The sequence below is a fragment of the Ursus arctos genome, unplaced genomic scaffold (assembly GCF_023065955.2).
Source record: "Ursus arctos isolate Adak ecotype North America unplaced genomic scaffold, UrsArc2.0 scaffold_20, whole genome shotgun sequence".
Lineage (NCBI taxonomy): Eukaryota > Metazoa > Chordata > Mammalia > Carnivora > Ursidae > Ursus > Ursus arctos.
The window spans coordinates 23,786,079-23,802,650 of NW_026622875.1; positions in this window are offsets into that span (position 1 = coordinate 23,786,079).

Here is a 16,572-nt window from a genome sequence, read left to right on the forward strand (position 1 = left end):
CCATTACGCGGCGGAGCCTGTCCCCGCTAACGCGACGCAGCTGACCCGCCCCTGCGCCGCGACACCCAGAGACCCCCCTCCCCGCCCTGGTTACAGATGGCCCCAGAGAAAAGCGGCACTCGGTGGCCGGAGCCCGCCCGGGCCGTCCAAAGAGCTCACCTCTGCTGCTTGGCAGGCACGGTACCTGCCATTAGATCGTTGGTGGTGCTCCTTGGGGTCAGGCACTGCCCTTCTTCAAAGGGCACTTCCAGACCCCATCGCTTCAGTGGAAGTTAGTTCAGGGGGCGCTCGGCTGTAGGACCTCAGCCTACCAAACGCAGCACCTAAGGAGGAAAGCATCACAGGAATTCCCCAGAACCCTAGAAAATGTTTCCGTTTTACCTGTTTACATAGCGCCTGAGTCCAGGTCCCTCACAGCTGCTCAGGGGAACGTGCTACATCTGTCTTTCTCCTAGTTTGGCACCCATTTTACGAATAGTACCGAACATCAGTGAAGAGAATACTAAAACAGAAAAGCCACACCCAGTCTCCCTGCCTTACTATATCCTGCAGACAAGGGGATGCTGAAAGCAGACCACCACCCTGGCCAAATCAAGGAGCTGTGCCTTCCACATCCTAGCTTCCCCAGAGTGGTAAAGGTTCTGTGTGGGGGCCCTGCCATGGCTTGGAGAACCAGGAGACACCCCTACAACCACCAGGGTAAAGAATGTAACACAATAGGCCCTAATGTTCCTGTGAAACTTCACACTCACTTTCCTTGACTTCATTCATTTTTTTTCTTATTGCACAAACAATATTCCAGTAATCACGGCAACTTAAAAATACAATGGAAAGGGGCGCCTGGATGGCTCAGTCAGTTGAGTGGCAGGCTCTTGATTTCAGCTCAGGTCATGATCTCAGGATCGTGGGATCCAGCCACACATCAGCTCCGGGCTGGGTATGGAGCCTGCTTAAGATTCTCTCTCTCTCTCCCCGCTCTCTTTCACTCTTTCTTTCTCTCTCTCTCTCTCTCTCAAAAAAAAATTGCAATGGAAAACCAAGAATCATTCAAAGTTCGACCACTGACAAAGCAAGTATTTTCATTTGTCCCCATTACTACACAGTTTATAACTATTTAACAACTGCATCATATTCGGCCATGTGGATGTGGCCTAATTTATTTAATTCCCCCATTTAGAATGTTCCCAAGTTTTTCACTTTTTTTTTTAAAGATTTTTTATTTATTTATTTATTCGACAGAGATAGAGACAGCCAGCAAGAAGGGAACACAAGCAGGGGGAGTGGGAGAGGAAGAAGCAGGCTCATAGTGGAGGAGCCTGATGTGGGGCTCGATCCCATAACGCCGGGATCACGCCCTGAGCCGAAGGCAGACGCTTAACCGTTGTGCCACCCAGGCGCCCCTACCAAGTTTTTCACTTTTAAAAAAGAACACATTGAAGTGGGGATCTTCGATATTGACTGTTTCTTTCCTTTAAATTGTTTGTTGAGGAAAAATAAATATAAATTGTTGAGAAGTGTATATTATATTTTAATAACTTTATTTTTAAAGATTTTATTTATGTATTAGAAAGAGAGAGCACAAGCAGGGAGCGCGGCAGGCAGAGGGAAAAGCAGGTTCCCCATTGAGCAAGGAGCCGGATGCGGGACTTGATCCCAGGACCCTGGGGATCATGACCTGAGCAGAAGGCAGAGGCTTAATCGACTGAGCCACCCAGGTGTCCCAGCACTTCTGGATTATTTTAAATTGAATTTAAACAGTGAGGGCTTTATTAGCTCACAAAAGAAAAGACAGAGATTAGTGGCTTTAAGCTATGGATACAGTCACTCAGAGATTTGAGCATGAGACCTTCTACTTATTGGCTTTTAACTCTGTGGACCATAGCAGGTCCAAGCATCACATTCAGATTTTAAAATATCCAATGGGAAAAGGATCCATTTCTTCCAGGCTTTTTCTTAGGAGTCCGGACCACTTTCCCAGAATCCCTCAGCAGACCTCCCCACTCATCTCATGGGCCCCGGGCTGAGCTGCACACTTGTTCCTATTTGCTGGCAAAAAGATGAGACCACCACGGACGCCTGGGTGGCTCAGTTGGTTGAGCATCCGACTCTTGATCTCAGCTCAGGTGGTGATCTCAGGGTCATGAGATTGAGCCCTGCATCAGGCTCTGAGTCCAGTGTGGAGTCTGCTTGTCCCTTTCCCTCTGCTCCCCCACGCACACCCTCAACCTCCACTCTCACTCTCTCTTTTTCTGTAAAATAGAAAAATATACCATTTGCAATGACATGGATGGACCTAGAGTGTATTATGTTTTGCTAAGCAAAATAAGTCAGTCAGAGAAAGACAATTATCATATGATTTCACTCATATGTGGTATTTAAGAAACAAAACAGAGGGTCATAGAGGAAGGGAGGGAAAAACAAAATAAGACAAAATCAGAGAGGGAGACAAACCATAAGAGACTCTTAACTATAGGAAACAAACTGAGGGTTGCTGGAGGGGGAGGTAGGTATAGGGATGCGGTAACTGGGTGATGGGTATTAAGGAGGGCACGTGATGTAATGAGCACTGGGTGTTACATGCAACTGATGAATCACTGAATCTACCTCTGAAACTAATAATACACTATATATTAATTAATTGAATTTAAATAAAATAAAATTTGAAAAAATGAAATAAAATAAATAAAATCTTAATTAAAAAAAAAAAGATGAGAACACTGTGGCTGGCTCAGACAAAGTAGAATCTGGTCCAGAGTGGAGCCAGGGTCTCTGCAGTATTTGAGTGGCATCCCTGAACAAGATTAGGGTTCTCTGAAGAAGGAAGAGGAGGGAATGACTGAGGGAATGTGCCAAAGGGAAATGTACCAAATCAGTAATGTATATGAGCTAAAGTGAAAGCAGTTTGAAAATTTCCTCCCTGCCACCCACACACACTTGGAATATTATTACTCTTCTTTAAATCTGTCTATAGTCTTAAGTAAATCAGTTAAATGTAAATTGTCAAATGATACCATCTTAGACTGCAGTTTCTTTGGGAAAAGAAAAAGAAAAAGGGACTCAAAGCCTCAGTAATCAGACAACAAAAAGAAGTAAAAGGCATTCAAATTGGCAAAAAAGAAGGCAAACTCTCTCTCTTTGCAGATGACATGATACTTTATGTGGAAAACCCAAAAGACTCCACCCCCAAATTGCTAGAACTCATACAGCAATTCAGCAATGTGGCAAGATACAAAATCAATGCACAGAAATCAGTTGCATTTCTATACACTAATGATGTGTCTGAAGAAAGAGAAATTAAGGACTCGATCCCATTTACAATAGCACCCAAAAGATACCTGGGAATAAATCTAACCATAAAGATAAAGGATCTGTACTCTAGAAACTGCAAACACTTATGAAGGAAATTAAGGAAGACACGAAGAGATGGAAAAACATTCCATGCTCATGGATGGAAAGCAAAAACATTGTTAAAATGTCTATGCTGCCCAGAGCAATCTACACGTTCAATGCAATCCCTATCAAATACCATCGACATTTTTCACAGAGCTGGAACACACAACCCTAAAATTTGTATGGAACCAGAAAGGACCCCAAATCACCAGGGGAATGCTGAAAAAGAAAACCAAAGCTGGGGGCATCACAATGCCTGACTTCAAGCTCCATTACAAAGTTGTGATCATCAAGACAGCATGGAATTGGCACAAAAACAGACACATAGGTCAATGGAGCAGAATAGAAAACCCAGAAATGGACCCTCAACTCTATGGTCAACTAATCTTCAACAAAGCAGGAAAGAATATCCAATGGAAAAAAGACAGTCTCTTCAATAAATGGTGCTGGGAAAATTGGACAGCCACATGCAGAAGAATGAAACTGGACCACTCTCTTACACCATACACAAAGATAAACTCCAAATGGATGAAAGACCTCGATGTGAGACAGGAATCCATCAAAATTCTGGAGGAGAACACAGGAAGTAACCTCTTCGACCTTGGCCACAGCAACTTCCTCCAAGACACATCTCCAAAAACAAGGGAAACAAAAGCAAAAATGATCTATTGGGACTTCATCAGAATAAAAAGCTTCTGCGCAGAGCAAAGTAAACAGTCAACAAAACTAAAAGGCAAACTACGGAATGGAAGAAGACATAACAGATAAAGGGCTGGTGTCCAAGATCTATAAAGAACTTCTCAAACTCAGCACCCAAAAAACAAATAATCCAGTCAAGAAATGGGCAGAAGACATGAACAGACACTTCTCCAAAGAAGACATACAAATGGCCAACAGACACATGAAAAAATGCTCCACATCACCTGGCATCAGGGAAATACAAATCAAAACCACAATGAGATGTGGTTGGGATCTTTACACAGTTAGAATGGCCACAATTAACAAGACAGGAAACAACATATGTTGTCGAGGATTCAGAGAAAGGGGAACTCTCTTATACTGTTGGTGGGAATGCAAGCTGGTACAGCCACTCTGGAAAACAGTATGGAGATTCCACAAGAAGTTAAAAATAGAGCTACCCTAAGACCCAACAATTGCACTACTGGGTATTTACTCCACAGATACAGATGTAGTGAAAAGAAGGGGCACATGCACCCCAATGTTCATAGCAGCAATGTCCACAACAGCCAAACTGTGGAAGAAGCTGAGATGTCCTTCAACAGATGAATGGTTAAAGAAGATGTGGTTCATATATACAGTGGAATATTACTCAGCCATCAGAAAGGATGAATACCTACCATTTGCATCAACATGGAAGGAACTGGAGGGGATGATACTAAGTGAAATAAGTGAAGCAGAGAAAAACAATTATCAAAAGGTTTCACTCATATGTGGAACATAAGGAATAGTATGGAGGACCATAGGGGAAAGGAGGAAAAATTGAATGGGAAGAAATCAGAGAGGGAGACAAACCATGAGAGACTCTGGACCCCGGGAAACAAACTGAGGGTTTCAGAGGGGAGGGAGGTGGGGGGATGAGGTAACTGGGTGATGGGCATTAAGGAGGGCACATGATCTGATGAGCCCTGGGTGTTATACACAACTAATGAATCACTGAACACTACATCAAAAACTAATGATGTGGGATGCCTGGGTGGCTCAGTCGTTAAGCGTCTGCCTTCGGCTCAGGTCATGAGCCTAGGGTCCTGGGATCAAGACCTGCGTCGGGCTCCCTGCTCAGCAGGAAGCCTGCTTCTCCCTCTCCCACTCCCCCTTGCTTGTGTTCCCTCTCTCGCTCTGGCTCTCTCTGTCAAATAAATAAATAAATAATCTTAAAATTTTTTTTAAAAAACACCTAATGATGTACTTACATGTTGGCTAATTGAACTTAATAAAAAAGAAAGAAAAAGAAAAGAAAGAAAAAAGAAAAAGAGACCCATGTCCATGGACTTGAGACCAGACTGCTGTCAAGATCAGACCTTTCTCTGTGGTCTGGCCTTGTTTCTCTTGGACTTCCTGGTATCACCCAGTGCCTCCCTGCTTCCCACATGTCCTCCTGGTCTCTGTCTCTACTTTCTCAAATGCTCCCTCAAACCACTGGGTCCCCCCTCCATTTGGTGGCCTCCAAGACCCCTCCAACCCCCCAACTCCTCTGCAAATTAACAACCTCTCTTGAAATTCCTAATTCCAATCGCCAAGAGCAGTGAGTCTGTTTGGGGCTGCTTATCCTGTCAAGACAAGCCACCTGAGAGGTTGCTGGCCTGGCCAGCCTCTGGAGTGGCTGCCTTGAAGAAATGAGCTAGCTACCCCAGCTCCAATCAGCTCTGACCAAGGAAAGGGGCAGGGTCACTTGTCATGAAACCTGACTGCTGAAATCTGCCCCTTTGGGAAGTCCCAGTGGGGACGGGGCAGGGCACTTCCCATTAGAAGATCTGACATCTGGAATTCATTTTGCTTTTCTATAACCAAATGTGTACTCCAGGTAAGTCAACTCTTTATCTAATTCAAATCTGAGCACATAGTAGGTGCTCAAATAAATAAAAGCTAATTGGTCAACTCATCCTAACCAGTTGTTATAGACCAGTGTTTATTCAACTTTAACATGCATGCAAATCAACTGGATCTTGTTAAAATGGAGATTTAAAAAAAATTTTTTTTATTTAAAATTCAATTTAAGGGGTACCTGGGTGGCTCAGTCAGTTAAGCAGTTAAGCGTCTGCCTTTGGTTCAAGTCATGATCCCAGGGTCCTTGGGATGGAACCCCTTGTTGGGCTTCCTGCTTCTCCCTCTGCCTGTCACTCCCCTTGCTTGTGCACTCTCTCTCTCTTTCTCAAATCAATAAATAAAATCTTTTTTAAAAATAAAGTAAAATTCAACTTAATTAACATAGAGTGTATTCTTAGTTTCAGAGGCAGAGCTCAGTGATTCATTGGTTGCATGTAACACCCAGTGCTCATTACATCACATGCCCTCCTTAATGTCCATCCCCCAGTTACCCCGTCCCTCCCTCCCCTCCCCTCCAGCACCCTCAGTTTGTTTCCTAGAGTTAAGAGTCTCTTATGGTCTGTCTCCCTGTCTGATTAAAAGGGAGATTTTAATTCAGAAGATCGAGGATGGGGCCCGAGCTCTGCATTTCTAAAACACAGGCCACACATCTGCAGCTCTTCTGGAGCACACATCCAACAGCAAAGTTGTAGGTCACCCTCAGACTTTCTACCAAGCCAGGATGGATAAGGTTTTAAGATTCCATCAGCAGGCACCCTCCCCTCCTGCCAGGCTGCCTAAGACTTGCCCCCATCCACCAGACACTTTCCTCCTTCAGTTCCTTTGCTTGGACATTTCCTCTGCTTCAAAGGTCCTCCCCTAGTTCCACGCTCTCCAGATGACTGCAGCACTATTGGCATTTTGGACCAGATCATTCTTTGTTACAAAGGGCTGTCCTGTATGCCAGAAGATGTTTAGCAACATTCCTGGTGTTACAAAGAAAACCACAGGTCCAAAATGGCATCACCTGGACCAGGCCAAGTCACCAAACCCGGGGCTTACTACTTAACCTAACTGTAGTTTCAATCTCCCCTAGAAATCTAAGTCCCAGCCAGTCAGGAATTTTCTGAAAAGCACTAATGAGGTAATCTGTCACATAGGCCCTCTCCATCCCCCAAAGGACGATGAGGTAATCCACCTAATAAGACCCCCTGTTGGGACGCCTGGGTGGCTCAGTCGGTTAAGGTTAAACGTCTGCCTTCAGCTCAGGTCATGATCCCAGGGTCCTGGGATCGAGTCCCACATCGGGCTCCTTCCTCAGCAGGGAGCCTGTTTCTCCCTCTGCCTGCAGCTCTCCCTGCTTGTGCTCTCTCTGACAAATACATAAAATCTTTAATACAAAAACACCCCCTGTCTTTCCCTGTAAGGGAAGCTAACTTTGCTGTGACCAATCCTTTCTTTTCATTCACTAATAATTTCTTATGTCACCGTCCTTCCTATAAAAACGCTCCATTTTGCACAGCCCCCTAGAACTCCCCTCTGCTTGATAGACGAAATGCTGCCTAGTGCATGACTCACTTAATAAAGCCAATTAGATCTTCATACTCACTCGGTTGAATTTTTGTTCTTTAACAGTGGTCTGTACCCATTAGACGCCAGTAGCTCCTGTCCTCAGTTGTTATAAACAAAAATGTCTCCAGACACTGCCCAGTGTCCCCTGGGGGACAAAATCACCCCTACTTGAGAACCACTGCTCTAAGACTTTGAACCAGAATCTACATTTTAACAAGATCCTAGGTGATTCGCATGCATATCAAAATTTGAGAAGCCCTTCTCTTATGATACAGCTGCAATCCAAACACTCACCCTCTCCTCTGAACTCTCACAGCCTTTGCTACCTGTGCCTCTTACCTGACAGGTCATCACACCTCTCCTGTACTGGCATTTAGCTGTAGCTGGGAGCCCAGCTCAAGCCTCACGTGTTCTCAGTGCAGGGAGGCAGATGTGCCTGGTGTGAAACACGCCTGAAAGTTTGTTTCTACCTGCATCTCTTTCTCCTTCCTTCTTCAAAGGGAACCTTGATGTTCTTGAGAGAATGACCTCCCCTCACTCTTATTCCAGTAGCTGAGATGGGCCATCTCCAGTCTCCTGGGAGAGGACATCTATTTCACCCTGCCTTCCACACGGATTGCTTCAGTAGCAGGCAATGAATTAAGCCAGGGAGACCCAATTTCAGAACTTGTGTAGGGACTAAAGACAAAAGATCCCTCTTCACCAAGACTGATAGTTATAAGGAAGATAGAAGCCTGGAACTTTTGGGATCAGCCAAGTGGAAACAGTCAGCCTGAGTGAAGACAACACGAAAGGAAACAGGACAGGAGAGAGATTGAGTTCTGACCACATTCTTTGAGCTCTTGGTTCCAGCCATATTTGAAGACTTGCCATGAGTTTTCAGTAATATAAAATAATAAATTTCCTTAAAAAAAAACAACAACAAACAAAAAACCATGAGGAGCTTAAGCTGAGTTTCCCTCACTGCAAAAAGCACTGTGCTGACTAACACGTGGGGACTGAGGAGTTAGGTCATCAGGGTTATATGCTGGGGTCCTCTGCAGCCACGGGCTGAGACAGAAGTCCTCCTCAGGGGGGTTCTAAGAGCCCCTGGCCACAAGCAGGGCCGCATCCGTGCCCAGGTCACCAGATGCCACCCCGATTCAAGGGAGGTCACGGCGTGGCAGCAGGGAGACCACAACAGTATGGTCCCTCTGGATCCTTGAGGACTGCAGCTTTGCCAGCCAGGGTCATGCCCCCTGGACAGGGAAATAGCCTCACAGCCAGGACAGTGAGGAGCCACCACCCTCAAGTGACTTCACAGGCAGCAAAATTCCACAAGGGGGCGGGGCAGTCCCGAGTAGATCAAGGTGAGAGCCATATGAGCTCTCCGAACACTTCCCTGGCAACTCCGGCAGCAATGAGGGGACAGGGTAGTTTCGCAGCAAGTTGAGGTCTTGCATTCTGCAGATGGAGACTGAAGTCAAGGTTAGAGCTGGGTACACTTACCCATTGACAGGAAAGGCTCGGTGGACCTACGTGTCAGTAAGCTTTCCTGAGGATTCCCCGGGGAGGAGGCAAATGCTCAGAGGAAGTAGCCACAGGCTACCCTGGGGTTCCCAGCTTCACCAGCAGAAGGTGCAACAGCAGCGATGCCAGGCCAAGGGGACCACGCAGCCCGGGACAGCAAACAACTTGGCAGCAAGGTCTGGCCCCTGACATCAAGTGAGATGGATATTAGTCAGAATCAGGATTACTTGAAGAGGACCACAGCTGTGCTATTTCTTTCACATGCCTGTTTGCAGAACAGCATTAGGTCCTCTGTGTGTGGTCCCTGACCTCTCAGAGCACGCTGGAGGGGGAGAAAGGTCCGGTGTGCCTGAGCAGACGTGGAAGGGAATTCCAGCGGCAGAGACCTGTAGGGGCCTGGCTTTGCCATGTCCTGGAGCCTCCTAGCCCCTAGGGGCACAGGGACAGCTGGGGGTGAGGTCTGAGGCATCCTCTCAAGCCAGGATGTGAGAGCCACAATTCAGCCCTGTGGCGTCTCTCCTGAGCATAAATACAAGTGCCCCAACCTGCAACCACTTAGGAAGCAGAAACCAAACTCCAGCAGGTAAACAAACAAACTGGTGGGAAATCTGCTTTGCAAGTCAAAGCAACAGAGGAAACTCTAGACTCAGAGGCTCTGACACAGAAAGCTCCTTCCACATGGCCCAGCCCAAGTCCCTCAGGAAGCCAAAAACCAAAGAAGGCAGGGGCTTGCCCAAGGTCACACAGTAAGTTAGTGACCCAGTCAGGAGCCAAAGCCAGGCCTCCAGACCCCGGGTCTGTGCCATGTGCCACAGGACTCCCCTCCTGAGGGAAATCGCCATATTTCAGACGAAGAAAGAGACAAGGATTTCTGCACCGTGCATTTGTCACTGCATCTGGACTTCACACTCTGGAATGTTACAGCGGGAGCTCATTGCTATCACTTCCTTAAAATAATGCCCATTGCCCTGACCTATAAAGCCACAGCCTTATTAATCCAAAGCAGCTTGAGCCAAGAGTTAGATGAGAACAATAGCCATCATTTACTGAGTACCACTCAAAGTTCTCCAGAGCAGAAGGAGAGAGACTTTAAGGAATTGGCTCATGCAATTATGCGGGCTGGCCAGTCTGAAATCCTAAAGCCTGCAAGGCATGCCAGCGGGCTAGAAATTGCAGCAGGAGTCCGTGTTCCAGGCTCAAGTCCTAAGGCAGTCCAGAAGCAGAAGTCCATCCTCTTCAGAGGACCTCAGTCTTTTCATCCTCTTTAGAGGTTCTCTCACATTATTGGATGGTAATCTGCTTTACTCAAAGTCTACTGATTTTGATGTCAAGAACCTCTGAAAAATAGGGGTGCCTGGGTAGCGCAGTCCTTAACCATCTGCCTTCGGCTCAGGGCGTGATCCCGGCGTTCTGAGATCGAGCCCCACATCAGGCTCCTCCACTGGAAGCCTGCTTCTTCCTCTCCCGCTCCCTCTGCTTGTGTTCCCTCTCTCGGTGGCTGTCTCTCTCTGTCAAATAAATAAATAAAATCTTAAAAAAAAAAAAACCTCTGAAAAATAACCAGAGAACAACATCTAGACTGATGATTGACCAAACAATTGGGCATCGTAGCCTAGACCAGTGACACATAAAAATAACCACCGCAGGGGCACCTGTCTGGCTCAGTTGGTAGAGCATGCGACTTTTTTAAAAAACAAATTTATTTATTTACTTATTCATTTATTTTTAAGGTGGGTTTTTTTTTTTAAAGTAATCTCTATGCCCAACATGGGGCTCGAACTCATGACCCTGAGATCAAGAGTCGCATGCTCTTCCAACTGAGCCAGCCAGGCACCCCAGCATGTGACTCTTGATCTCAGAGTCATGAGTTGAAGCCCCCCATTAGGCATGGAGCCTACTCAAAATATAAAATAAATAAATAAAATAACCATCGCAAGCATTAACTCAGTGCCAGGCACTCAGATATTCCAAACAACAATCCTATAGACAGCCATCATCATCCCCACTTCACAAAAGATTAAACCAAGGGCTTAAACCACAGCAAGTGGGGGACCAGGCCTGCAACCCCAGTCTCCCTTCCTTGTCCACAGCTTCCTCCTACTACATCCCCTCGTCTCTCTCAGTTGCTAGAGCACCAAAAGATACTTCTAGGCTACAGGTTCTCAGTCACTGATGCACATCAGAATTGCTGGTAAAAGTGATTTAAAAAACGACCAAAAACCAACATTCAGACCCCACCTCACCTCTGTTGGTCAGAGGTCCACTGAGCATCAGTATTATAACCTCTCCCCCTCCTAATGTGCAGTGAGGCTGAGATCCCTGTTCTAGAAGGTGGGGCCGTGAAAGGCAGGACCTCTCTTTTGTGGAGTGTAGATTGCCCAACAGAAAACACACAACCTAAAGGAAATCAAGTGGCTATAAAATAGCCTGTGGGAAAACTAGCAAGTATTTTTCCTCTCTCAGCATGAAATTAGCCATTTCCCCTCTCATTTTAAAGTAGCTTACAATGAGTACTTCCTTAATTATTTAATTGGAAATACAAAAGGGTGAAAGTGAATGTAATTCATTCTGGCAATAAGCATTTCATAAGCACCTGCTGAGTACTGGGCACTGTGCTGGGCAGCCAAGCAGTCATATCTATGGAGGTTCCCATCTTTAGCCAGCTAGCCTTTGGGTGGGCAGTCAGAACCACAGAACAATGTGGGAAGTGCAATGACAGAGATCTGCCCCAAAAGTCCCAGAGTCCAGAGATGGTGACCAGCTACAGACCAGAGAGGTGAAACACTGAGCTCAATACTGTGAAGTCTCTGTTTTCAGAGACTTACATTCCAAATGGATGTCCCTCCTTGGTCACTAAGGGACAATAAAATTGTCTTTGAGGGGGCAAGAACCTTATAAGGACAAAAAAGGCAAAAAAAAATTAATCAAATTATGCAAAAAGAGAATTGAGAAACCTCAGGGGAAGCCCCTGGCCTCCCCTCCGGCTGCTCCCCTCCCCCCTCCACTGGTTCTAATGCTGCCTGCATCATGGTTCCGGCCCTGGTGCTGGGTGGGCCAATCCTGCCAACATCAGGAAGGGTGTGGATTTGACCCTTAACCAACGGTCCTGCCAGGATCAAGTAAAGAGAACTAGGAAACCTGCACTCCCAGGGAGCACAAGCCTATGTTCAAGTGAAGGGGAGGACTTCCAACAGAAACCATATTTCCACTTTTTCTTTTTTTACAATGACTGTGCATTCTTTTTTTTTTTTTTTTTTTTTTTAAGATTCTGTTTATTTATTTGAGAGAGAAAGTGCGCGCACATGAGCGGGGGCGGGGGGGGGGGGTGGGCAGAGGGAGAAGCCGACTCCTCGATGAGCAGGGAACCCCAGACGGGGATGGATCCCAGGAGCCCGGGATCCTGACGAGCCAAAGGCAGCCACTTAACCGACTCAGCCACCCAGGTGCCCCCTCTTTTTTGTTTTTAATGCATTCTTTTTATAATCACACATGCCCTTTCAAGACCAGAATAAAAGGAACAATACAGAAGGGGTGGCGGGGAAGACTACAGAGGAGGGAGGGCCACTACACCATCCACAAAGGGAAAAAAATTTGAGTTTCAACACCAAGAACTATCCTACTTTTGTCATTTCTCAGCTCTTCAAAACCTGATCCCACCGCATCGTGCACATTTCCAATGATCCAGGACCCCAACCACTAAGTGAAATGGACCGGGGATCCCGTGTTTAGGGGCAGGCCTAGAAGGAGACGCCCAGCACCAGGATCCCCTAGCCAAGTGACCTTAAAGTCACGTCTGGACCGCGGGCTGCAGCCGCCAGGTGGCACCCTAACCTCTGCTCCGGCTGCCGTCGGCCCGTCCCTCTCCAAAGGTCGCGGGGCAGGACGGGCACCCACTGGGCGCTCGACGGGGCGCGCCTGGTGCCCGTGGACCGTGGAGCTCGACCCCACACACAGAGACACCAACTGCTTTGACTCCCAAACCCTAGTACAGGGCCGAGGGACGTCGGGTCCCGAGGACATTGGCACGGCCCTCGCCACCGCCTTCTGACCTCGCTGCCCCTGGAGAAGGGCCGGAAGATGAGACCTGAGCTGGGCCGGGGTAAAGCAAGGCCGTCCAAAACTGAGGGGACCTCGCACTTGAAAAGACAACGTCTTGCGGATGACGCGGTGGGAGAAGACGCCAGAACCCCGACCTCCCTCCCCCCTTCCCCGCCAGCCTCGCCCTGCGCTCCGCCTTCCTTTTGCCCTCCTTCCTCTTCCCGCTCCGGGCAAAAGCAGAAGTGTCTGAAGGTCTGGAGGAAACGAGCCGGGAGCTCCCGGGGTTCCCCGCGCCGCAGCCTGTGGGGAGGTCTGCGCGCCGCCGAGCGACGGGCGCACTCACGCCGCAGGGACGCCCGGCCAACGAGGCCCGCCAGGGGGCGCTGCGGGGCGGGCTGGACGCCGGGGGCGTGGCCGGCAGACCCCGGGAGCGTCGCTACCGTCGCGCTTCCTTAGATAGGCGGCGAGAGACCTCATTGAGCTCAGGGTGGGGAGAACCTCCCCCGGCTGCTACCGCCAGCAGGATTCCTGTCGGGCACCGAGGGCAGGTCCTCTGTCTTGCTGGCTGCTGCACCTTCACTTCCTGGAACAGTGAATAGTAAGTGCCATATTCACCAAATACTGATTGAGCGCCTGCTAATGCCAGGAAATGGCCTTGGCACTCGGGATAAATGAGCGAACAAAACAGACAAAGCCCCTGCCCTTGTGAGGTTTATATTCTGCTGCGGAGGCAGCGAGGGGAGGCAGGGAAGACAGGCAATAAACAAGCTAGAAGTAGTGAAAAGCAGTATGTGGATGTCAGAAGGGGATAAATGCTACGGGGGAAACTGAGGTAGAGTAAGAGGAATAAGGAGTTGTCGAGTGAGGTGAGGATTCTTGCTTTCTGCAGTGTGGTCAGGGAAGGCTTCTCAGAAGGAGACACTTCAGCAGATACCTAAACGAAGGGGCAAGGGAGGCCAAGCAGCTAGCTGCGGTAAGAGCAGAAGAATAAACGCTTCACACTGTGTTAAATGAATGAGTTTTCAAGGCAGGACCCTGCCCTGGGCAGTGGTTGCTCTGATGCACCCAGGCACCCTCGCCCTACACTTGTCTGCCCCCTCCCTTCATCCAGCCAGCCAGCCAGCCAGCCAGCCCTTTACTCAGCAGTCCAGGGCACCCAGCTGGTTTATGCTGGACCTTCTGCTGTGTGTATCTCATTTTCATATCCCCTACACCCAGGTTATGGGAATGAAAAAGATACACTGCTCGGAGGAAAAAAGGGCCTTCACCTTCACTCCGGTGGGCCTGGAGAATGCCACAACCTTCCTGGAGAGTAATTCAACAGCAGCTCTCTTTTAAACGTACTTACCCTTTGAGCCAAATGCCTCAATCTGAAACCATTGACTGGAGCTAGATTGACTGGGTTTGTTTTAGTTTTGTTTTCTTTATTAACTCATGCCCAACGTGGGACTTGAACTCATAACCCCAAGAACAAGAGTATGCTCTTATCGACTGAGCCAGTCAGGTGCCCCTAGATTGACTGGGTTGTAACTCCAGTCCCATCCCTTATAAGGCCTAGGGCCCTGGAAATATTTTTTACCTGTATGCCTGAGCTTTCACATCTATAAAATTAAGCTAATAATAATGATATCCAACTTACAGGATTTTTGAGAAAATACATCACAAAGGTTTAGAGCAGGGCCTGGCTCATAGCAAGTGCTCAATAAGCATTAGCCATTATTATTGGCTTGGGCAAATATTTGACAAAAACATGAGCTGACCTGTTCACCAAAATGCTCTTTGCAAGATTATCTGCATAACTCTGTTTTGGAGCCACCTCAATAAAGATCCAACAATAGGGAGTTGACGAAGCAGATTGTGGGGCATCCATTCTATAAAATAAAAAGTAATTTTAGAAAGATCGTGCCAATGAGAGACATCTTGAGACCCATATGAGCAAGTCAGACCAAATGTCCAAAAGTGGTGAGCCCTTCGGAATGCTGGGATGAGTGACATGACTGGACTAGGGAGGAATGGCTCTAGGAGCCTCAGTTCTTCCCAGGAGAGCTAATTTGACCTGTTATCTGAATAGTCTAAGTCGATATCAATCAAAATCTTAGAATGCACCTATTTTTTGACCCAGCAATTCTACTTCTAAGAGCTTAAACTAAAGATATACTTAGACATTTGAACAAAGACTCATGAACAAGAAGGTTTGTGGCAGTCTTGTCAAAGATGGAAACAGCCTAAATGTCCATCAAAAGAGGACTAGTTCGGGGTGCCTGGGTGGTGCAGTCGTTAAGCGTCTGCCTTAGGCTCAGGGCGTGATCCCAGCGTTCTGGGATCCAGCCCCACATCAGGCTCCTCCGCTGGGAGCCTGCTTCTTCCTCTCCCACTCCCCCTGCTTGTGTTCCCTCTCTCGCTGGCTGTCTCTATCTCTGTCAAATAAATAAATAAAATCTTTAAAAAAAAAAAAAAGAGGACTGTGTTAAATAAATTATGATGCATTTATCCAGTGAAAGATTGTATAGCCATTGAAGTTAGTGAAGCAAATCTATATGTGCCAATGTGGAAAAATCTACAAGATGCATTAAACTAAAAACACAAATTAATTATACTTCAAGAAAAAATAAAATAAGATAGGGGTCCTGGGATCAAGTCCCACATGGGGCTCCCAGCTCAACAGGGAATCTACTTCTTCCTCTACCCTTCTCTCCCGCTCCTGATCTCTCTCACTCTCTCTCTCTCTCATTCTCACTCAAATAAATAAATAAAATCTTTATAAATAAACAAACAAATAGATAAATAAATAAATAAATAAAATAAGATTGGAAATACCAAAAAGGGGGCGCCTGGGTGGCTCAGTTGGTTGGGCATTCAACTCTTGATTTTGGCTCAGGTTATGATCTCAGGGTTGTGGGATCAAGCCCTGTGTAGGGCTCTGCACTCTGCATAGAGTCTGCTTGACCCTCTCCTCCTTCTCCAACCTCCCCCCCCCAACCTGTTGTCTCTCTAAAATAAATCAATAAAACCTTAAAAAAAAGAGATTGAGAAAAGAAATGCCAAAAAGGAGTGCCTGCCTGGCTCAATCAGCGAAGCATGAGACTCTTGATTTCAGGGTCATGAGTTCAAGCCCCAAGTTGGGTCTGGAGCCTACCAAAAAAAATCTTTTTTTAATTAAAAACGATGTTTTAAATGCCAAAAAAAGTAGATGTAAAAACACACATACACACAACATGACCACAATCAGATACCACTTTATACCCATTAAAATGACTAAAATATAATAAGCGCCTGGATAGCTCAGTCAGTTGACCGTCTCTCAAGTTCCGCTCAGGTCATGATCTTGGGGGCCATGGGGTAGAGCCCCAAAACGGGCTCTGCACTCAGCAGCGAATTTGCTTGGGATTCTCTCTCTCTGCCCCTCCCACTTGTGTGCACGGGTGCTCTCTCAAAAAAAAAGGAAGGAAGGAAATGACTAAAATTTAAAAGACTGACAACACCAGGGGCACCTGGCTGGCTGAGTCAGAGCATGTGACT